The sequence below is a fragment of the Rhipicephalus microplus genome, chromosome 1 (genome assembly GCF_043290135.1).
Source record: "Rhipicephalus microplus isolate Deutch F79 chromosome 1, USDA_Rmic, whole genome shotgun sequence".
Taxonomy (NCBI): domain Eukaryota; kingdom Metazoa; phylum Arthropoda; class Arachnida; order Ixodida; family Ixodidae; genus Rhipicephalus; species Rhipicephalus microplus.
Window position 1 is genome coordinate 184,041,823 of NC_134700.1, and position 23,633 is coordinate 184,065,455.

At 46.5% G+C, this 23,633-nt stretch overlaps 1 protein-coding gene across 3 annotated transcripts in view; it reads left to right on the forward strand.

Moving 5' to 3' along the window:
• Positions 1 to 23,633, forward strand: part of LOC119178536 (neuroligin-4, Y-linked) — a 523,045-nt gene that overhangs the window by 113,647 nt on the left and 385,765 nt on the right. The window lies entirely within an intron of this gene.

The following is a 23,633-nucleotide window of genomic DNA, read 5'->3' on the forward strand; positions in this document are numbered from 1 at the left end:
TTTAGAGGTCGCACGTGGCCACAGCCTAGCCGAATCGAGTCGAACCGAATTTGTTATTGGTTATAGTGGCCACCTCTTTATATATAGGGCACGCAGCGTGCCCGCTTTTGCGGCGTGATTTGTCGCAAACGGGTGGTATTTTTATCAAATTCGGTCATTGCAATACGTAGGTGTCTCATCCGTTATCGCTGACACGATGTTTGTCTTACTATGAATGTTTTTGATTTGGCGCGTGTGCACTTACCCGCAAGTGTTCAAAGAGCAGTACTCTTTGGAGGCTCGTAGTCTTTACACGGAGGCACGTTCGAAAATTAGGCTTAAGTCAGCTAAGAATCACCCTTGGACAGCTCGTACACTGACAATACGTAGATATTGCACACATACGCACCATTTGTTAATTTTGTGGCCTCCTGATTATATATATATATATATATATATATATATATATATATATATATATATATATATATATATATATATATATATATATATAAGGGAAAAAATTGTATACCTAAGGGCTCGTCTTTCCGTGTTTTGACACAATATTAATGAGATCTAAGAGACAGTAATGCCAAGGAATGTATAGGGGAAGTGATTAGAACCAATAGAATGTAAATAAGAAGAAAGAAAAGTGGGTGAAAAAATAACCAGCCGTGAGCAGGAATCGAACCTGCGACCTTCGAATAACGCTTTCGATGATCTCTCTCTCTCTCTCTTTCTATATATATATATATATATATATATTGTGGCGAAGCCTTCGAACAGCGGGTCGTCCTCTCCAGCGCCTTCTAGTGGGTCGTTCTTTTAGCAAAAAGAAGAGAAGCTCGTGCAGAGAGTCGGTACCCTCATGGACTGTCGCTGTCAAGCATCATCGACAAGTGTCCGGCAATAAACGTCTCAACAATTTGGTGGAGAGTGCTGTGCCCTTCTAACACCTTCGGTTAGCATTCGATGCCCTTGGAGCTTCGATCCCGTACCGTGCCTTCTACCATGCACCAAGACGCCGCGCAGCAAACGCTTCTTCCTGCACCGACGCCATGTGCCGGTGTCCCCCGCATCCGCCACCCTCCTGTCTTCGCCGGCGCGGATGGCACCGACGTCGAGGACTGGCTCGCTATGTACGAACGCGTCAGCGTCACCAATCATTGGAACAGGGCAGGTAAACTCGGCAACCTGGTTTTCTACCTCGCGGGTGTGGCCGGCATGTGGCACAACAACCACGCATCCGATTTCCCCACTTGGTCCGCTTTTAAAACCGCCGTCGTCGACGTGTTCGGCCGTCCTGCCGTTCGTAAGCTGCAAGCCGAACAGAAGTTACGTAAACGAGCACAGCAGACCGGTGAGTCCTTCACAAGTTACACAGAGGACATCCTTCACTTGTGCAAGAAAGTGGACGCGAGCGTGTCAGAGGCTGACAGAATTACCCATGTTCTAAAAGGCATCGCCGACGATGCCTTCACCATGCTCCTGGCCAAGAACCCTCACACTGTGGCAGAGATCATTACACTATGCCAGAGTTACGAGGAGCTGCGGCGGCAGCGCTCGATGACCCGTCGACCACCTTCACGTGACGCCGATTTCTCGGCCTTCTCAACACTTCCTGACCACACCCCCTTGCTCACTGAAGTCAAGTCATTCGTACGTGAGGAAGTTGCCCACCAGGTGTCTTTACTGGCTTTTGCTTCCCCGCAACGTGCCCAACAGCCGTCAAGCACACTTCTGCCTCCCCTCCGCCAAGCCATTCAGCAGGAAATCGCGGAGGTCGTTCCTGAATACCACCAGCCGCCTCCAGTATCTACACCACTCAGTTACGCCCAAGTTGTCGCCAGGCCACCCCCAACGATTCCTGTGACAGGCCCCCTTGGTTACACCGAAACCATCGCCAGGCCCCAGGCTTTCGGATAAACTGTGCCGCCTACATATGCCGACGTCATCCACGTGCCCTGTGTGCCGCCCACTATGCAGTTATATCATCAGCAGCCGGCTCGCCCATCGCGTTCAGTGACATGGATGGGACCCACGAACCGATGGCGCACTGACAATCGCCCCATCTGCTTTGCTTGTGGTTGCGTCGGTCACGTAGCACGCTATTGCAATCGTGTGCAGCAACCACAGGTCACCTCCAATTTTCCCAATCAATCAAGCCGCTTTTATGACCAACCGCCGCCTACGTCACCATCGTCCCGCGCCGCTCCATCTACCCGCCGTTCACATTCTCCGTGACGTCGTTCACTGTCGCCAATGCGGCCACGTCCACTAGAGGGTGACCAGGAAAATTAGTCGCCGCAGTCCACGAGGCAAGGACTGTGACGCTGTCGAACTGCGCAAGCCCTCAGGAAAGCCCATCGAACGTGATAGACGTGCTTGTGGATGGTGTTCGTGCATCTGCCCTTGTAGATACTGGAGCCGCCGTATCCGTCATGGACGCAAAACTTAGCCGATTACTGCGCAAAGTGACCACGCTACTTTCCGGGCTCTCCCTCCGTGCAGCCAGCGCCCAAAGCATTCACCCTACAGCGATGTGTACACCCCGCCTCATGATTCAGGACGTGATGTATGCCGTCGAATTCATCATATTTCCTTCATGCTCTCACGACGTCATCCCAGGGTGAGATTTTCACTCCCGCCACGACGCCGTCATTCATTGCGCACCAGCAGAAATAGAGCTGACACAATTCTCTTCTTTGACGCCGGCCGACAGTCCATCTGCTGCAAGCAAGTTATTTGTCAGGAACGACACGCAAGTGCCTGCAAACTCGTCCGCGGCGTTGTCGGTCTACTGTGCAAGTCTTTCCGACACCGCTGCACTCCTCTCGCCATCTAATCGTGTTTTCACCAGAAAAGGCTTGCTGGTTCCTTTCGCGACCGTGAAAGTCACTCACGGCCGCACCACTATTTTTGTTCTGAACTCATCCCCGTACAGTGTTACGATATTGCGAGGAGAATGTCTCGGCAGCGTGGAACCCATCGAAGACGCACAAGTCATGGATCAACCTGATGACGCGCACTGCCGAAGTTCCAATACGCTTAGTGCTGTCTCTACATCTGTTTCATCATCCGCTGATGTATTTGGTCCTTCCGTTGCCGACAACCTTATGCCGGTCCAGCGCTCCCAGCTTCTGGCCCTGTTGGAAGAATTCCGCTCTTCTTTCGATGTCGCTCAACCTTCTCTCGACCGCACATCCACTGTTACGCATCGCATCGACACAGGCGCACAACCACCACTACGGCAACGTCCATATCGCGAATCTCCCACAGAACGCCGTGTAATCAACGAGCAAGTAGACGACATGCTGCACCGCGATGTTATTCGACCCTCTAACAGCGCGTGGGCATCTCTTGTCGTTCTCGTCGCGAAGAAGGACGGTTCTGTGCGGTTCTGTGTGAACTACCGAGGCCTCAACAAGATCACTCGTAAGGACGTGTACCCACTACCGCGTGTAGATGACGCGATTGACAGCCTGCAAGGAGCCGAATTCTTTTCGTCTCTCGATTTGCGCTCAGGGTACTGGCAAGTAAATATGGCTAAGGACGCTCGACCGAAGACCACTTTTGTCACTCCCGACGGCTTGTACGAATTCAACGTCATGCCGTTTGGGCTGTGCAATGCGCCCGCCACCTTTGAGCGCATGATGGATACCGTTCTGCGTGACCTGAAATGGCACACGTGCCTGTGCTACCTCGATGACGTCGTCGTTTTTGCTCCGGACTTCTCCACGCATCTTCAACGCCTGCGGCATGTTTTAACGCGTCTGTGTGACGCCAGTCTGCAACTGAACCTAAAGAATTGCTGATTTGCAGCTCGGAAGTTGACAATACTAGAATACGTTGTGTCCAAAGACGGAATTCTCCCCGATCCAGCCAAGCTTCGGGCCGTGACCGAGTTCCCCAAGCCGACATCCGTCAAGGAACTGCGCAGTTTCGTAGGACTGTGTTCCCACTTTCGGCGCTTCATCCGAAACTTCGCATTTATCGTATCGCCACTGACGAAGCTCCTCGGAAGTAACGGGCCTCTCCACTCGTGGTCAACACAGTGTGACGACGCATTCACAACGCTCCGTCGTTTGTTGACGTCGCCTCCCATACTTCGCCACTACGACCCTACGGCCCCTACAGAGGTACACACGGACGCCATTGGTGTCGGTCTCGGCGCTGTCCTTTCGCAGCGCAAACCAGGGTTCCCGGAATATGTCGTGGCGTATGCAAGCCGTACGCTTACAAAAGCCGAGACTAATTACACCGTCACTGAGAAAAAATGTCTGGCAATCGTCTGGGCCCTTACCAAGTTCCGACCTTACTTGTATGGTCGCCCATTTGATGTAGTCACCGACCATCACGCACTATGCTGGTTGTCGTCATTGAAAGATCCCTCAGGCCATCTCGTCCGGTGGGCACTTCGCCTGCAAGACTACGACATCCGCGTGCTGTACCGCAAGGGAAGGCAACATGCTGACGCCGATGCCCTGTCGCGCTCTCCCTTGCCTGACGACAATGCCCACGACTCAGCGTCTCACCTTGCCGTTTCTTCCATTAGCATTCATGCCGTTGCTACTGAACAGCGCAAGGATCAATGGATTGCATCACTGATAGACTTGCTGACTGATCCATCCACTCCATCCACTCGCGCGTTGCGTCGTCAAGCCCACCATTTCGCCGTTCGCGACGACCTCCTCCACCGACGCAATTACAATGGTGACGGCCGCCAGTGGCTACTAGTCATACCCTGCAGTCTGCGCTCTGACATATGCGAATTCTTTCATTCTGATCCGCAATGTGCGCACTCCGGGGTATCGAAGACTTACCACCACATTCGCCAACGGTACTTTTGGCGCGGCATGTACCGCTACGTGCAGAAATTCGTTCGCTCCTGCATTGAATGTCAGCGCCGCAAAGCTTCATCGCACCTGTCGCCGGTAGGTCTGCAACCTCTACCTTGCCCTGCCAGGCCGTTTGGGCGCGTCGGCGTCGATTTGTATGGGCCACTTCCACTAACGTCGGCTGGTAACCGCTGGGCCATTGCTGCTGTGGACCACCTCACGCTATACGCCGAAACTGCTGCCCTCTCCGCGGCTACAGCGAGCGATGTGGCCTCCTTCCTGCTCCAACGATTCGTGCGGCGACACGGTCCACCTCAGGAACTGCTCTACGATCGAGGCCGCGTCTTCCTGTCTGAAGTCGTCGACGCCATTCTCAAAGAGTGCAACGTTGTTCACCGCAAAACTGCTGCTTACTACCCGCAGACGAATGGCCGCACGGAACGCTTCAACCGTACGCTCGGCGACATGCTCTCCAAGTACGTCGCCGCCGATCACACAAATTGGGATGACATTCTACCCTTCGTCACCTACGCATATAACACCGCCCCTAAAAGCACTACTGGCTTTTCACCTTTCTTTTTATTGTATGGAAGGCACCCGTAGCACACCGTCGACACTATACTTCCGTACAAGCCAGCCTGTTTCTGCTACAGCCAAGCTTGCTGTAGAGTGTCGAGAGCTTGCAAGGATCTTTACAGCGCATGATCAAGAGCGGCAAAAAGGCATTCGCGCTGACACCAGCACTACTGCGCCCACGTTCCTCCCTGGAGCGCTCGTCTGGCTCTCGATCCCTACCACTTCAACTGGCCTATCTTCAAAACTATTGCCCAAATACGAAGGCCCCTACCGTGTCATCGAACGCACTTCCCCTGTAAATTACTTGATCGAACCCATCGAACCATCTTCGGACATGCACCGTCGAGGGCGCGACATTGTCAACGTGGAGCGCCTCAAAGCCTACCGCGACCCGCTCATAGTAACCAGCTGGTAGGTCGCCAGGCGGCTCCCTCTTCGTACCCGGGGTAGTTGTGGCGAAGCCTTCGAACAGTGGGTCGTCCTTTCCAGCGCCTTCTAGTGGGTCGCCCTTTTAGCAAAAAGAAGAGAAGCTCGTGCAGAGTCGGTACCCGTATTGACTGTCGCTGTTAAGTATCATCGACAAGTGTCCGCCAATAAACGTCTCAAGAATATATATATATATATATATATATATATATATATATATATATATATATATATATATATATATATATATAACACTTACAACAACTTAGCTACTATATGCCAAACAGATTCTGTGGCCAGCCGAAAAAGATTTGCAGTGAGCGCGTCCAAGGCGACTTTGAAAACATATAGTTACGCAGTCTTAGGTATACAGGAACGTTGTGTCGCAGTAAAGAAATGTATATATGTCACGCTATGATGAATAGTAGACGTGGCCTGGCTCATACGCCATGTTTATTCCAAAAAGCACTTCCTCTTTTTCGGCTTCTACCAACCATCGTTACCTTCTTGTGTCATATATACTAACAGTTTTTTGAACGCATACTGTCTTTCGAGTATTTCTTCTTTCTTTTTGTATCACTGTTCTGCGTCTCACACTATGAAGACTTGATGAAATAAAGTGTAACACTGCATGTAAACTTACTGAACTAGAAAACCCCATCGTCTAAAAAAAGGACTATGACTTCGACAAACGGAAAAACATTGACCTCAGTTATTCGACCCCTAAAAGGCGACTCGGGCGCTCGTTATGATTCAAGTTCAATAATAACATTTTTGAACTCCAGCTAGCTCCAACACTTAATAAGAGACGGTTTATTTTCTACTTATATCGGCAAGGGAGATACTGTACAGCGCATGTTGGCATCAACTGCTTCTTTATTTTCGCATCAATCGTGAAAGAATTCCAATATTGTTGCTCGGGAAGACAAAATACCTCCCCGATTTCCTCTTGTTTCCTTCTCACTGCAAAGAATGCCGTGCTAGTGGCTCGTTGTTCGAGTGATTTTGCGGGCTCTTCGCTGTCACAGTGACCGCGCAAAGCTGTGCAAAGTGTCTGCGACATCTCTCACACCTCGCGACACGGGAAGCTAGCGGCAAAGCCGCTATGGTGGCGTCCTTTTGAAGCAGACGATATAACCGAAACCGAGCCAGGCACTGGGCTGCAGGCGTGAGACGTAAGTGGTTTTCACTGAATGACAAATAAGAGTAACAAAAAAAGCAGGAATAGCGGCACACAGAACGAAGCACGGGGCGAAAAAGTCTATAAGAAGGCGAAATAGTCGCTGCTCCTGCGATCAATGGCGGCATCATCCATCACTCGTCTTCCGCGGGCACGTTCCATTAGATGATCCGGCAGATCCGTCAGCCAGGGCTCAGCATCGTGCTCCATTTGTCCAATTTTTGAAGCGTATTCTGTCTGTCGGCAGTGATATGTCCCGCGCCGAGCGACGCCAATGCGGCGCTTGGCGCCCCTCAAACTTCAAAGGACGTTCTATAGTCCTGACTGCGTCATCAACGGCGAGATGCAAGGAATAGTACAAAAAAAAAAAACACAGAGGCAATGCCGGCACCATCTCCCTTTGTTCTGCCTAGCTCCCGACGCGCACAGCACCGAGGTTGTTGCCCGTGTGGCGCCCGTTGGACTCGAGTATGTGCGGTCACAAAATGAAGAACACGAAGAACAAATGATGCGGAGATGGTGAGAGGATAAAAAAATAATGCGAAGTAATCGGTGTTGTGAGTCGGAAACAGTTTACACTGTGTTGCCGGAGTCTAACAGTCCTGCCGCTTTTTTTTTTCCTCGATGTTTTTTTTCTCGCAAGCGGCTGCTGCGACGAAGTTTATATCGATAGGAACTGCAGTGGTAATAGACTCTGGAGTACCGTCTCCTCCAAATAGTGCGCTTCCGAAGCATGCTGTCGAAATGATGCCCTTCTTTCGCTCTTGTTTCCTTTCTTCTTGTGTCTTATTCCGGCTCAGTAATCGAAGTACGTATCCGGTAAACGCGCCTCATGGGTACGGTACAGGCGTTCCACTACGTTGAAAAACGTGGTAGCAGAATGTGTACGTGCTCATACGTGCGCAAGTGGGCATCCGTATCTTTGTACAATATGTGAAAATGTGTCACTATAGCTAGGAGGCGTTTTAAAATTTACGTGCTAACGATTGCAATAAATCGCTATCATGGTATTGTGATATCTAGATTAATTAGGGCAAGCAAAAGACACAAAAATTATTCGATATTTTTTAAAGTTATTGTCTCTATCACTGTATCCTACACTAATCAGAGTAACATTGCACATCAATAATATATTGCTAGTACAGTGGCAATAAAAAAGGATTGCGTTCTTGCTTTGAGAAAGCTTCCAAAACTTGGTAATTCGCGAAATCAGAGTGGGAGAAACCCTTACGGAAATGCTTATATAGGCTATATCTGGCCACATATAAGCAAATATGTAAGCATATGTGGCTTCCATTTACCATATGTCGATATAATTCAGGACGCACTGAATTATTTATTGTATGGATTGCTGGATCGATTCATATATGGGTTTATATACAGCCATATATGGCACGGTTGGTCAATAAAGGAGTCAAGTCCGGCCTTATAAGGTATGGCCACACCATATATAACATATCAAGTAGATCCTTATATGTTAAAGTGCTTCCTTGAATGGGATGAACTACGTATATATAGGACGAAAAAAAAAACAAAATATGGGGGTGTCATTTATAAGTAAAATAATTGTTCATTTTTTCACATTGCGAAGAGAAGTCACTAGCACAAAATGAAGTTGCGGGAGCAGGTACACGAGCACAGTTAGTCGCGATACATGCACATTATAACAAAATCTGAAGATGGTCTGCAATTTTCGTAGCCCAGTTAGGGTAAGGGTTCTTAGGTGGTCTAATTAGTTGACGATCATTGTGGCGAAACTGAGCAGAAAGTGGTATGAAGAGCACATAGAAAACAGCACGATGTCCTGTGTGCTTTTCATCGCGTATTTTCACTGTTGTTCCACAGGTACAATCAGACTTAGCACGTTCAATATAATAGCCGAAACCTTTTCTCTTCAAGTAGATTTCACGCAACATCATGCCCCATCCTCATATGTTTGTTATGTTTGTTAGGTAAGTAGTTCATTTGTATCCGTGACACGTTATGCCAACGTTATCGTTAACGTGGTCTGGTTCGACGACATGTTTCTAGCTTAGCTACTGACGTCTCTCTAGCTCAACATTGGGACAGTGTAGTGCCTTGCGTAGTTCAATATTAGAGCATTTCAAAGGCGCGCATGTGCAAATGCGCAAACACACACGCACACACACACACACACACGCACACACACAGACAGACAGACAGCGAGACAGACAGACAGACAGAAACACACACACACAGACACACACACACACACAGACACACACACACACACACACACACACACACTCAAATCCCAATCACAGCTATCGTGATAGTTCCAAGTGGAATGTGCATATAATTATCTTTCTATAGCAAGCCGAGTGAGAGCTCAGAGGCATGGGCTGTTAATCGGAAGATCACTATTCGCATCTTGATACAGACCTGCTTTACTGTTAATAGAACCAGTTGGAGTCAGTTGGAGTCGTGTGAGACGCCCACAAACGAGTAGTGCCCCTTCGTTCCCATTGTCTTAGGAGTCGATATTAAGGCACCATCTGCGAAAGACCATGTGTTGGGGAAGAGTCGTGTGGCTTCCAGCAATATGAACTCTTCAGACATCAGCTCAGCTAGTTAGAAACGCTTAAGCTATATCATATGTTACTGCGGAATTCGTAGGTTACTTTTCAGTCACGAATTTGGTGAGAAGCAACAGCCAATCAAGTCAAATTCTCATTAAGGCCGCGTCTAACAAAAAATTAAGAAAACGAACTCTTAAACTCTCCTTCCGTTCAGTCACGAATAATAGAGTATCTTTGATGACTGCCGATAACCGGGTAGTTCTGCTGTAATGAAAGCACTGAAGTGGTACCGTTCATACCAGCGTAATTACGAAGGTTTCTTGTAAACATGTATGGGCTTTCTGTGTTCATAGCGGTATGAGACACGTTCTTCTTGTGTTGCCTTTTACATCCACAGAAACCTCATTTTGCCAGCGATATAAACAGAGTTAGAGAAGAAATGAGTTCCCTCGGGGCAAGCCGTGTATTCCAAAGAGTACGATGACATCGGACGAGCAGGAACTCTGACACTAGGTGCCCTCGAACAAGCGTAATTATTCGGCTATAGTGCTATTTCTAGCAAATCCTCCTCTAATTATCCGTCCATTGCACGAGCATGTTGATTCCGTGGACGAAAGACAGTAAAAAAAGTCAGGAAAGGTAATGAGGTTTAGGTTATTCTTGCCTGATTCGTTAGCCTATAATCAATGTCGCAGATTAGATCAATATGAACGTGGAAGAATTCAGGGAGAGGACGATCTATGCTCGCCGAAGTACAATGAAATGCGAATACAACGGATGTGGTTACAATGATTTTTAACGGTTTCCTTGTGTTGGCGTTCATTATCTTGTTGGCCGCAATTATAAGCACGCTGCCCGCACTTAACAAATGCTAGACATAGAAAGCGGAAAGGCGAATGTTTTCCACCTCACGTCGATTCAATTTTAAACATTATACGTTCACTCAATGGGTAGATCTCATTACAATGCATTTTTTTAAATACGATAATTTTTCTTGGAATACTTGAACACCAAATTTTGCTCTGTCTGTCTTTCTGCCTATCTGTAACATTATTCAGCTAGCTGGCCAAAGTTCGAGCACCTGTTCAACGCCCAGCTCTCTTCAACTGGTGGCTATGTTCATACTTGCGAACATTGTCGCTCAAAAGGCAAACATTACGCATATCTGAGGCGCAACATCAATACGTAAATATTAATGATGTGTTCTTTTAATAGAAGGCACATAGATACGTAATTCTAAATGCTCTAGTGTTTCTTATGCTGAGCTGAAAATACGACACTATGCACGAAAAAAAAAAAAACCTCTGCTGATGATGTAATGCTGTCTCCTGGAAGGACGGGAATGGTACGAGAACAGCATCGTGTGTGGCCGCGGATGAGATCAGGCCTCACGTAGTACGGCTGGCGGAAGACTATCATCTTTTGAAGACATTTGCAGCGAAGAGCGCGAATACGCAGCGATTTTTATTTCGTATGAAAAAGAAGGAAGATCTACAAAACAAAGCTGCGTGTCTAAATATGGAGTGAATAGCTTCGTTTCGTTCTTCGCTGCTTAAAATGAGCAATTCTGATGCGCCTGTTTCTACCCATTATTTTTGGATTTCAGAATACACGAAGAAGTCAAACCAACACCACCACCACCGCAAAAGACACGCGAAAAAAAATAAAAAAAAACCATTGCGGACCTTATATGGGCGCACCACGTCAACGTCTCCGACCACTGAATGGTACTTCAAGAGGGGAGCTACAAAATGTGTGAAGACGCCCCTTTTTTTCCTCTCTCCCAAGAATCGGTGTCCCTCTTCTGTCCTTGCAAATAAGATGCGGGGAAAATGCAAATCCGCTCACACGGCATAAATCGGGTTGCGTTGACGCAGCCAGCGTCGTCTAGTCTTTCAGCTACACAGCTGCGCGTTTTCCTCCCTGTCGTTAGGGCCGTGAATCTACAGAAACTCGACAGAACAGAAAATAAAAAAAAGAAAGAAGTGCTGATCTTGAAGGGCAATCGGTATCGCAACGAGAAATTATAAAACAAGAACGCATGGCCGGCATCGAGGTGTTGGCGTAGGAGATCAGATGAAGGTGATTTAAGCGGTGGTCACTAACCATTTCACCCATGCAACTCAACGAAGATTGCTTATTTTTCTCCTCCCCCCCCCCCCCATCATCATCCTCGCGATGAACCGCCCCCTATTTACTTTCCATTGCGTGCGAATTGCTCAAGAAAGCCGAGCTCCAACTCAACGTCAAGTTCGTGTTACACAAGCGAGTTACGGCGGGTTTCCCCTTTTTCTCAGAGTGAAGACGACACCCCTTTAGCCGGCTGCCTTCCTTAAGGTACTCGGCGGCGCCTTCTCCAGAAGCAAGATTTATGACGCGCCGTCTCGCCGAAAAATTTTTGTGGGCGAAAGCCGTAACAGCGTCGGGCTGAGACGTCGGTGGTCGTTCTTGTTTGTGCGTCTTCTTGTGTTTCCGCTTCTTCTTGCGCATTTAAAGGAATTATTGCGCCAATTCTGTCCCAGCAGCGGCTCTCCTATGGCGCCATTTGCTGTGGGCGTTCGGGATGCGTGTTATTGCTTTCGACGAAGCCTTGTGTAGCCCGTAAAAAGCGATCAGCGATTGCCCCTGGCTACGTGTGTTGAAGTTGTCTCGTCTTTTTTTTTTATTTTCCTAGACTTTTCGATGGGGATCTACAGAACAACACTATTGACTCTAACAACATCCGTACGAGTGACGAGATTTTCTATCTAATAATTTTTACTGGAAACCTACACAGGGTGTTTTCAAGCGACACTGTTGCAACAGCGAGTTTCTAGGCGGCAAAAGAAAAAAAAATGTTTACGCTTTTTTTATTATTCGGAAATGGGCACACTCAAAAGAAATTGCCGGCCGTAAGTACGGCAAGAAACATTTAGGAATCTAAGCCAGCTTCATGCCTATCCACGGCGAATGAGCAACAGCGCCGCGTTTTAAGTACGAAGAGCCGACAGAAGCCCTTATAATTTAGAGAAAAAAAAAAAGCTCATAGAGCACCGAGAATGTTTATTTCGTTTGGTCATTTATTCCATCTAAACACGCCTCTTGAGAAATTGTTTGGTAGACCAGGGATTAATTCGGTACAGCTAAAGCTTCGTCATTTTCTTGCCCCTCCCCTCTCCTTCCACATACTTGTTTGAAATGTTTCATGTGTCTGCCTGAGCTGCAATAAGAGAGTACGTTGACAGCATGTCGCATGCCTCTTTGAAAGCAGCGTGTTTTTTTTCCTTATACATGAGCAGCTGCCCAGTATGTTCACATAGGCTGATCAAAGCAAAGTTCTTCCAGAATTCAGAGCAGTCTCCTCGCGCTTTTCGAATGTGCTGCTTAAACCGCGTTCCTGCTCAGAAAAAGACCGAATGGAGTGCATCTCGCGAAAGAAAAAAGAAAGATGGGGGGGAGGGGGCTAGTCTTCGTTGCTTCCGTTTCTCGGTGGGCAATCACTTTCGCCGCGTACACCCGACGAACGAGAGCCATTCGTTTCAAGGAAAGCTTGGTGGAGTGGATTGAGTGTTGGTGGATGCGGCACCTATTTGAAACATCTGGGTCCGTGTTAACGGAAAACTTTTACGCATGATGCACATGACGTGGCACAGTCATGTGCATAATAGAGCTAGGAAGGTTTGTGAAACATATCAATATCTAAAAACTGTGATATTTTTTTCCACTACGCGCAATTCTGATTTTTACTGTAGTTTTGTTGAATAACATATGCCATATTTTATTTCAGTGTACGGTCTTACATATCGAACAACATTACAGCAGGTTCATGTAGCTCAAAATACTGTTTTGCGAATAACCTGTTTTGCCAGTCTTCTGAATCTATATCATTTGCTTTTCCTTTATTGAATATTTCACAGCTGCATTATCGCATTTTTTTCCTCATTGCTATTGTTACGTATAAACTTCTAAGAAATATTTTACGCAGTCTGTCAGATCAATTTCATGAACACGTCACGCAGTATCCAGCACGTTCCTCTTCGTTAACACTGTTAACACTTTCACGTGCACGCACAAATTTAAGGGACATTTTCTTTTATAAATACTGCAGCCAGTCTTCGAAATACCCTTCCTACAGAAATCACTTCATCATCCATTCAGCATTTTTTAAATTCAGTGCACCTGTCCTTCCTCTGCGATTTCTAAAAAAAAAACTTCATTTTATTTCGTGTTTTGCGTACCATTGAGCCTTTTGTTGTTTTTATTTCGTTTTATATTACTTTCTGTTACGTTGTGCATAGTTTTTTTAGTCACTGTATAACAATTTCTTTTGTTTCGCATGCACCTACGTATATGATATCCTTACACAGGTGTTTTTTATATTTGTCACATACAGCATCATTTATCGTTTCGTTTTGAACATTGTATAATGATTTGTCTCGTTCCGTATACATCTGTACATAGAATCCTTGTATAGGAAATTAAATAACATTGTTTGCCATAGGGACCATTTCCGCAACTCGTGCTGAGGGACTCCTGGTATCCCACTGTATAAACATGACCCATTTATCTCCGACTTGTTATGAAATATAAACTGCTTGATTGATTGTTAATTTTTTTAAAGATAATCTATTGGAGAGTCTTGTTGCAGAGGCGAAATTTCTAATGAATAAGACAGCAAAGTGTCGTTGATTCGCTGCCCCCCTCTCTCCCCCATATATTATTGCCGTTTGGTCACTGAAATTACGTCGTCATAAATCTTCCAATAAGGTCTATAGCTCGTATTCAGTTACTCCAGCTTCCGGACGCGTTTAGAGCTATCACATAAATCTCGTGAAGTGTGTGATTCGGCAACTTCAGAACTATATCGAATATGAATCGATTAGTGGCGACATAGAGTCGGATAGAAGTATCAATCGGATTCTTCAAATGGTTTTCGAACAATAAAGCAGCCAATTTCAGAAAAGGCCCAGATTACTAGAAAGTTTTGTTTGTAGCAAATACTCACAACATTTAACCACGGAATGCAGCGATGACTTCAATCCAACAAAAGATACCACAATTCACTAATGTCGGGAAAGCTCGTATACATGAGTGTTCGAAACGTTTTCCAACTGCAAGTGTAATGCAGCAGCAACTTGCCTACGATAGTTCAGGTTGCCCTCTGTCTACAGCTTTTGAATAAAACTGATGCCTAAATAACAAACACTTTTCTTGAGTTCACATTAGTATATCTGATATCAGTAAAACACCGTTAATACATCTAAATAATGCGTGACTAAGCTCTTACGCTTTGTCAGGCCTTAATTGTTGCGAACGAGTTAGTTGAAACACAAGCAAAAATTGGTGTTTTGTGGTACTTTCTCAAAAGTCCGCCGATACGGCTATGTTGACTGACGACTGGCGTGTCGCAAAAGTCACTCATGCTTCAAAAAGAGTTCCCCATTCATCGTCATCGTCCTGATAAGCCTGTCTTAGTCCCCTGCCAGACAGTTGCCCCTCCCGATGATCTCCAGTGTACCGTAAGCTGAGCGAGCTACAGATTCCATTTTTTCATTTCCGCGAACTTCCTAATTACGTCACTTCATTCAACGTCCTGCATTCACTAAATATGTTTGCTATCCCTTGGTAAGCATTCTGTTGCTCTTGCTGTTCTCCGTACTGTCTGTAATACGCATGACCAGCCCAGCTCCACTTGTTTCGTTTGAATTCGACTAGGATGTTTTCGACTCCTGTCTGTTCAGCAAGGTGGCAAGTTGGGCTAGTTGGATTGCGTTCATAATTGAATTTTTTTGTTAAAGAGCACTAAAAACGGACGGACAGAAGAGGCTGACAAGCCGATTCTGTCTGTCCGTGTTTAGTGCGCTTCAAAAAGAAAGTTTAAATCCTGTCTGTTCTCCTACCTTTTCTGCTGTCCTCATAGTTACCAATAAGAATGCGAAGCATTTGTTTGCGTAATGCAGGCACTTTTGCAGGTCTATCTATCTATCTATTTATCTATCTATCTATCTATTTATCTATCTATCTATCTATCTATCTATCTATCTATCTATCTGTCTATTTATCTATTTATCTATCTATATATTTATCTATCTATCTATCTATCTATCTATTTTTCTTTCTATCTATCTATCTATCTATCTATCTATCTATCTATCTATCTATCTATGTCGCCGCCAACATCTGGCTACTCTTGTGATCACCCCTTTATCGCGTGGTGAACCAAAAAAATTAGTCTGGGAGGGTAAAATGAATTGACGAATATGAATGGCTGGTCGTGCCATGAATAACGTGATGATTCCGCTGCGTACGTTGTTAAACCCTTTCTGCCAGGCTCGTGGGGTACATACCCGTGTAAAACGGGTGGGTGTGTTCTCAGGCGTTTGGCAATGTATATCTGACGAGGAACGGCGAGAACAGACATTGGTAATTGAAATGTGAGAGCGTTAATTGAATGACACCTTCAGAGTTGACCAGACGAATGCAAAGAATAACTGTTATACTCGCTGTAGCAACCGAACCCAAGAATTCTGCGTGATGATCAAGTATTCGGCCACAGAGCTACCCCAGGTGTTAGAATTGCATAGGAAACAGACTCTATGCAGGCTTAATGTTCGTGAAACGATAATTGCGGTTGCAGTGCTGACTATCCAATTTTATAAACAATACAAATGCATTCTTATGATACAACGTCAAGTAGGGTTAATGGCAGTTATAGTTAAGCGCTGTCCACTGAAGTTGATTTATGCAGCCTTGTACAAGGCTACCATCCTCGGGAGCAGAAGCGCTACGTATCAGCCTACCACTTCTGGTGTTGCCGATATTTATCTTGCTATTGGCATTGTTACGAAACTCTAATATAAAAAAAACACAAGATTGGTACATATCTTTATCGTCATTTCTTTTCGTTTTCCTCAATAAAAAGAATACAACACAAACATCTTTCCTCCGAGTTCTTCGCGTAACATCATTTGCCAAGGTATAGCAGTGAGCACTGTTAGTGTGAACACGGCTCAGCGTGGCAGCGCTCTGCGGAGCGCCAGTGCACCCGATGCGGCCGCGCATCGAATCCTAGTGGCACAGGCGCAAACGAGCGTGCCGCTCTTTATGTACTGCAGACAAGCGAGACCGGCGCTTCGCTACTACGGAATGGCGCGCTCAAACGATGTAGCCGAAGACGTAAAGCAGCTCCCGTGTGCCCGTGTACGCATGCGTCGCTATGCTTCGATGCGCACCCGCGCCAGCACACTGGCGCTGCGCAGAGCGCGGCCACGTGGTTGCGTGTACAGTGCTCACTGCTGTACGTGGGATCTGCGAATTTTAGAGACGATGGTGTTGCTGGGGTACTTCGAACACAAAAATTTTGTTCTGCGTGCCTGCCTGCTTGCCTGTCTGTCTGTCTGTCTGTCTGTCTGTCTGTCTGTCTGTCTGTCTGTCTGTCCAACGAAACGATACCCGAAACGGCCAAAATCTAGCATTATCCGCAGCACCCACCAACATTGCTTATGCTACAGTGTTTATACTGTGTGGAATTATTCATTAAAAAGCAATTATTGCGCTTATCTGAAGCAAATAAGAACACGTAAATATTCTGTGGTCTGTCTCTTTTACTAAAAAAGGCATAGATGAGCGATTCTAAGGACCGTAGCGTTTATTACGCTGCGCTGACGCTATGCACAAAATAACAAGGGTTTCCAAGGCTTTGCTAAGACGACACGTGTTGGTGGTGGCACCTACCCGTCGCTGTGCATTCCACTCCTTATCGCCTCCGGGACAGGCTCGCGCACCACCCTTCGTTTTCGAAGATAACTGCGAGATAGCGCTCGTGTCTCACGTGGCTCGATGCGCTCGTTCTCCTCCGCTGCACGGATCTAGCGCCTCGATCCGACAAACACAAATCACCAACTTTCTCGCACACAAAATGAAACAAACGTTTCATTCACTCTCTCCAGACGCAAGACTATCGTTTTTCGACGGCATTTGCAGTGAAACATACAGATTCGGAGCGATTTTTTTTATTGCTCTCATTTTAAGTTCTACTTCCAAATAAAGATGGGCAACAATAGCATCGTATATTTCTTATGTCTTGTTCCTCTGAGATGCTCGAGCATGTATTAGCGAAATTATAAGTGATTATAGGTGCAAAAAATACAGAAACGCAATAAGCAACGCACTGCTTGACTTTCTGCGTGCATATTTCACTATAACTCAATTATTCACTACAGTTCTTAAATTTTCTGGGTTCTTGGTCAAGCTGGTCAGATTGATTTGTCCCTACTAGACTTTTTCTAGCGAATGAGTAAGGGAATTTACATGGATGTTTTTTTTTTTCGTTTGACACAACCTTAACGAAAACCAGGAAAATAACGAAGCCAACAAAGGTGTAGAAAATGTTCATCATACTGCTTTAAGTTCTTTGTATTTATTTATTGGGTTGTAGTGCGAAGGAAGTAAGGTGGGCAGAAAAACAACATGCAACCAGCAGGAACCAAACCTGGTTGCGTATTGGGCCGCGACCGAGGCGAGGGTGGCTGCTGGAGTGTGATGAACCAGTAGCGCAACCACACGTGGAAAAATGAAAGAAGGTGCACGCATAGGCGTATCCACCGGGGGAGGAGGGGGGCAAGGCAGGCACTACCCCCCCCCCTTCCAACAGTGGTCTATGGTGGCTGCATGATGGGGAAACAAATAACTAAGACGATGTTTTCTTTGACCACAGTAATCACTCATTTATATTGTTACGAGAGGACCAATATATTACAAGAAAATGCTACATAAAATGAAAGATTTTCAACAATTCTGCTTTGAAGATTTTTTAAAGTAGACTCTTTGCAGTTCGTACCACTGTACAACGCTCTCGCACCTTGTGCTGTAGCATTGCAGAGCAGGCTAGCCCTGAACAGGGCCCTATAAGATTTCATCTCTGGCTCATATGCTTTTATTATGCTGTGCCTAGCTGGCTCATGCAGCTACAGGTGAGAATGAGCATAGTTTTTATAGACTAATGAGAGCACTTGCTGCTTCACGAATATAATTTTCTTCCGTAGAAAAGCAATAGCATCACCGCTGCTCTGTCAAAGCTGCTGTGAACCTATGAGTGCGATGAATTTTTTTCAATGTTTGGTTTCGCCGTAATGAAACAGGGAAAGATTGGCCCCGTATCTACATCTTAATCTGCAAATATTGTCGAAAGACGATAGTCTTGCGTCTGGAGAGAGTGGCCCCGCCGCTGAAGACGCACATACAGAATATATATACGTGTTGTTATGGCGCCTCAGATGTGCGCAATAATTGCTTTTTAATTGACAATCGTAGAAGTATAAATGTTGAACTTTGAGCAACATCGGTGGGCGCTGCGCATGGGTAGGCCGTTTAGGGTATCGGCTGCTGCTGTTTAGAGTACCCAGAATCATTAAATGTGGACAAACAGACAAACGTACAGACAGGCCGACCAAAACTTTTGCGTCGAAGGCCCCAAGAAAGACTGTCGTCTTTAAAAAAGGTTTGCGCTTAAATCTCCGATCACCCAAATCAGTGAACAGTTTTCCCTATGGTACCTTGTAACGGGGGGCAGCAGCTTTCAAAGTGGCAACGAATAAAACAGTGGAATCGAGCAGTGGGAAGCTCAGCTAATGACCTTTCCTTGAAACTTGATCCCTCGAACAAGGCAGATAGTCCGTGTTTTTTTGCACGAAGTACACTTAAAGAAACGCACACGTGCAGTGCTGCTTATTCATCTCTCTTTCTCGGCAAGGATGAACTAATTGTATTTATGCAGAGAGTTGTGAAGTGATGCACAAGAAATCGCCGCCATATCCACAAGTTGATGTGATGTAAGAGGCGCTTGCTCGGAGATCATAGCGCAACCCAGGAATCTTCCGTGTACATCTCCCACCATACACGTGACAACGTTAGTATATATCCCAGCACTCTCTGTTTGCATGTTTCTGCGCATACCCCATATTTTGATGTAGAAAGCTGCGTATTACTTGCAATGTTTTCATGCAGTCATTGCTATATCGCACAAGTGCTTATTTTCATTGATAGTAAGGCGATATATGCCATATCTATGACGACGATAGTTTGGGGGACCCCACCGTATTTATCTATTTAAAAAGTGCGCTTTTCCGTGTAGGCTGTATTCCCTGATGAAGGCAGGCTGTCAACTTTGGAAGAAATAAACATTTTGGCATGTTCGTCCATCGTTTCTCCCCGCATATATATATATAATATGATTCAAAAAAGAAATTTTGTGGGTCCGGTGCAAATATAATTAGGAATAAAGGAGCAAACTTACGAAAATTTGATAGTTGTTTACTTTACGTTTCGTCCGTGGCACGACCGAAACGTAAACTATCAAATGTTCGTAAGTGTGCTTCTTTATTCCTAATTACACACACACACATATATATATATATATATATATATATATATATATATATATATATATATATATATATATATATATATATATATATTGAAATACAACGGTGCAGCTGACGCTTTATTGAAGCAACAGCAAGATGGCACCGATCATGAAGAGGAACGGGCCGAAGACTGATGATGGTTATTGATAGATGAGGAAGATGACGTACAATGAATTCTCACACTAATTTCCCCCGTCGATGGAAGCGGCCAGCCTGGCCGCGAATTACGCTGTGGAACGCATCCAATAGGGCTTGAGACGCGAAACGTGCACAATCTCTGTCCCGCGGCAGCGTTGGTCAGTGGGGACATGAACAGGTGTGACACGGTAGTTCACCGGTGAGGTCTGTTCGATAACTTTGTAAGGGCCAAGATAGCGTGACTCAAACTTTTCGCATAAGCCAGGCGTTCGCGCAGGAGTCCACAGAAGTACATTGTCGCCAGGGCGGTAGAGAACGACGCGGTGAGTGGCATCGTAACGATGTTTGCGATCTTCTTGGCTAGCTTCGGTGTTTACGCGGGCAAGACGACGGCATCGAGCAACGCGGGACAGAAACTGGTCGCAAACGAATGGTGAAGAATTGACGGGGCCAGAAAAGAATGAAACGTCGAGTGGTGATGTCGGTTGGCGTCCGTATACTAGGAAAAATGGAGAATAGCCTGTGGTTCGTTGAACTGACGTATTATATGCATACGTGACAAAGGGTAGTATGGCATCCCAATTGCGATGATCCGGTCGGATATACATAGACAGCATGTCACACAGCGTGCGATGAAATCTTTCCGTTAAGCCATTGGTTTGCGGGTGATAGCTAGATGTTGTTTTATGAACTGTTTTTGATGCTTGAAGAACTTCACTGAGTGTGCTTGAAAGAAATGCCTTTCCCCGGTCGCTCAAAAGGACACGAGGGGCTCCATGACGTAGATAAATAGCATTCAAGAAGAAAGTTGCTACTTCCGAAGCACTTCCTGAAGCGATTGAGGCCGTCTCAGCGTACCGGGTCAAGTGATCAACCGCGGTGACGATCCACCTCTTGCCGTCTGATGTAGTTGAGAGGGGCCCGAAGAGGTCAATTCCGACGACAGAGAACGGCTCTGATGGACAAGGAAGTGGTTGTAGGGTCCCGACTAGAGCAGTTGTGGGCCGCTTGCGGTGTTGGCAAAGTGCGCACGAGGCAATATATTTAGCTACTGTCGTGGAAAGACCTGGCCAGAAAAATCGACTGCGGATGCGCTCGTATGTTTTGTAGTAACCCAAGTGTCCTGACGTCGGGTCGTCGTGGGAAGCGCGCAGAACTTCAGTGCGTAGTGCGCGTGGTACGACGGGAACCCATCGGTGGCCTTCCGGGTGCAAAATGTATCGATATAGCACATCGTCCTCCAATTTGAATAGTCGGAGTTGTTTCCGGAGCCTGGCATTAGGGGAAGACGAAGCACCGGTAAGCCGACCAATGATGTCAGTGCAATAAGAATCGGCTCGCTGGTGAGTAGCAAGTGCTGACGGACGGGTGGATGAAGGTAGGGAAGAAATGGATGATATCGACGAGGCGTCCTCCGTATAGCCAATTTGACAAGGGGATGTGACGTGCACCGAAAACTGCGGTAAAGGGCATCGTGACAAAGCGTCGGCATCTTGATGTTGTCTTCCAGTCTTGTAGATGACGTCAAAGTCATAAGATTGTAATCGGAGAATCCAGCGGCCAAGTCGTCCCGACAAGTGTTTGATTGTGGACAACCAGCAAAGAGCATGGTGGTCTGTCACAACAGTAAAATGTCGACCATGTAGGTACGGACGAAATTTTGGATGGACCAGACAACAGCCAAGCACTCTTGTTCGGTTATCGAGTACCTCTTCTCTGCAGTGGTCAGAGTGCGGCTTGCATACGCGGCAACTTTCTCGCGAAAGGCATGGTCGCGCTGGAGCAGTACGGCGCCGATTCCTTGTCCACTCGCGTCAGTGTGTAATATCGTAGGTGCCTTGTCATCGAAATAACAAAGCACCGGTGGGGATGTCAGTGCCTGCTTGAGTTCTTGAAATGAGGCTTCGCATTGATCATTCCAATCGAAGGAACCGGTACTAGCAAGGAGCTTGTGGAGAGGAGCGGCAATAGTGGCAAAGTTGCGAATGAAGCGGCGAAAGTACGATGCGAGTCCAAGGAAACTGCGTAGTTCTTTGGAACGAAAAGGTCGCGGAAAGTTGAGGACTGCGGAAATTTTGTCCGGATCGGGCTGGATGCCATCTTTAGTAACGAGATGTCCTAGAACTTTTATAGCTGTGTTGCCAAAATGGCACTTCCGTGTGTTTAGTTGAAGTCCAGCGTTGGAGAGACATGTGAGCACTTGATCTAGGCGTTGCAGATGATCATCAAAAGTGGAAGAAAACACGACGATATCATTGAGGTAGCATAGACAAGTTTTCCACTTGAGGCCACGAAGAACAGTGTCGATCATCCTTTCAAATGTGGCGGGAGCATTACATAGACCGAATGGCATTACGTTAAACTCGTAAAGACCGTCCGGCGTAGAAAATGCGGTCTTTTCTTTGTCTGCTTCGTCCATTGGTATTTGCCAATACCCGGACCGAAGGTCAAGGGTGGAGAAGTATTGGGCGCCTTGCAATGAGTCAAGTGCATCATCTATACGGGGCATCGGATATACATCCTTTCGGGTAATCTTGTTGAGCGCGCGGTAATCAACACAAAATCGTACCGATCCATCCTTCTTTTGTACCAACACAACGGGTGATGACCAAGAACTGGTAGAGGGTCGTATGATGTTTCTGTTTAGCATATCGGTCACGTTCTCCTCGATGATTTTGCGCTCGGCCAAGGAGACTCGGTAGGGACGACGGCGTACAACAGTCTGACCTTCAGTGTCGATGCGATGATGCGCAACTGTGGTCTGTCCTAGTGCCGAAGCATTGGCGTCGAAGGAGGCCTGGTGTTTCCTGAGCAAATTCAGCAACGCCTCACGCTGAGAAGGAGAAAGGTCAGGATTTATCCCGGGAGCAAAGGAGCAGGTAGTAAGAGACTGAGCCTGTTGTGGCTGAGCTGTCAAGGCGTCAAGAGAGACCAAAGAAACCGGTTGGGTATCCACATAACATGACACTGCAGAACCTTGGGGTAGGAGGACGGGCTCTGGGGTAGGGTTCAGGCCAATGATTATCGCTGCACTGCCTTTGAACCGCACCAGGCTGGAGGGGACTACAACGCCGCGAGCTAGACAGCTGCTGGAAGGGGTGATAAGGACGTCACCATTGGCAATATTCGGAGAAGTGATGGTGATGAGTTGCTCTTGACCCGGGAGCAGTATGGATTCGGAAGCTGTGAAGAAACGCAATGGTTTTTCGTCGACGCGTTCGCTGCAGTGATCGGTCTCGGTCATTTCGACTACACGTTGACGGCAAGAAATTAATGCAGATGCTGATGAGAGAAAGTCCCAACCTAAAATTAGTTCATGAGCACATGAAATTAAGACAGCGAAGGTGATGTGATGAAGAATACCATCAATGAAGACACGCGCTGTACATTGGGCCGATGGTCTGATTATTGCTCCATTGGCCCCAATCAAAGATGATCCAAGGTAGGGTGTCTTGACTTTCCGCAATCGAGAACACAAGTCGGCACGCATAACTGAAATAGTTGCTCCCGTGTCCACCAAAGCCAACACCCGCACACCTTCCACAGTTACCAA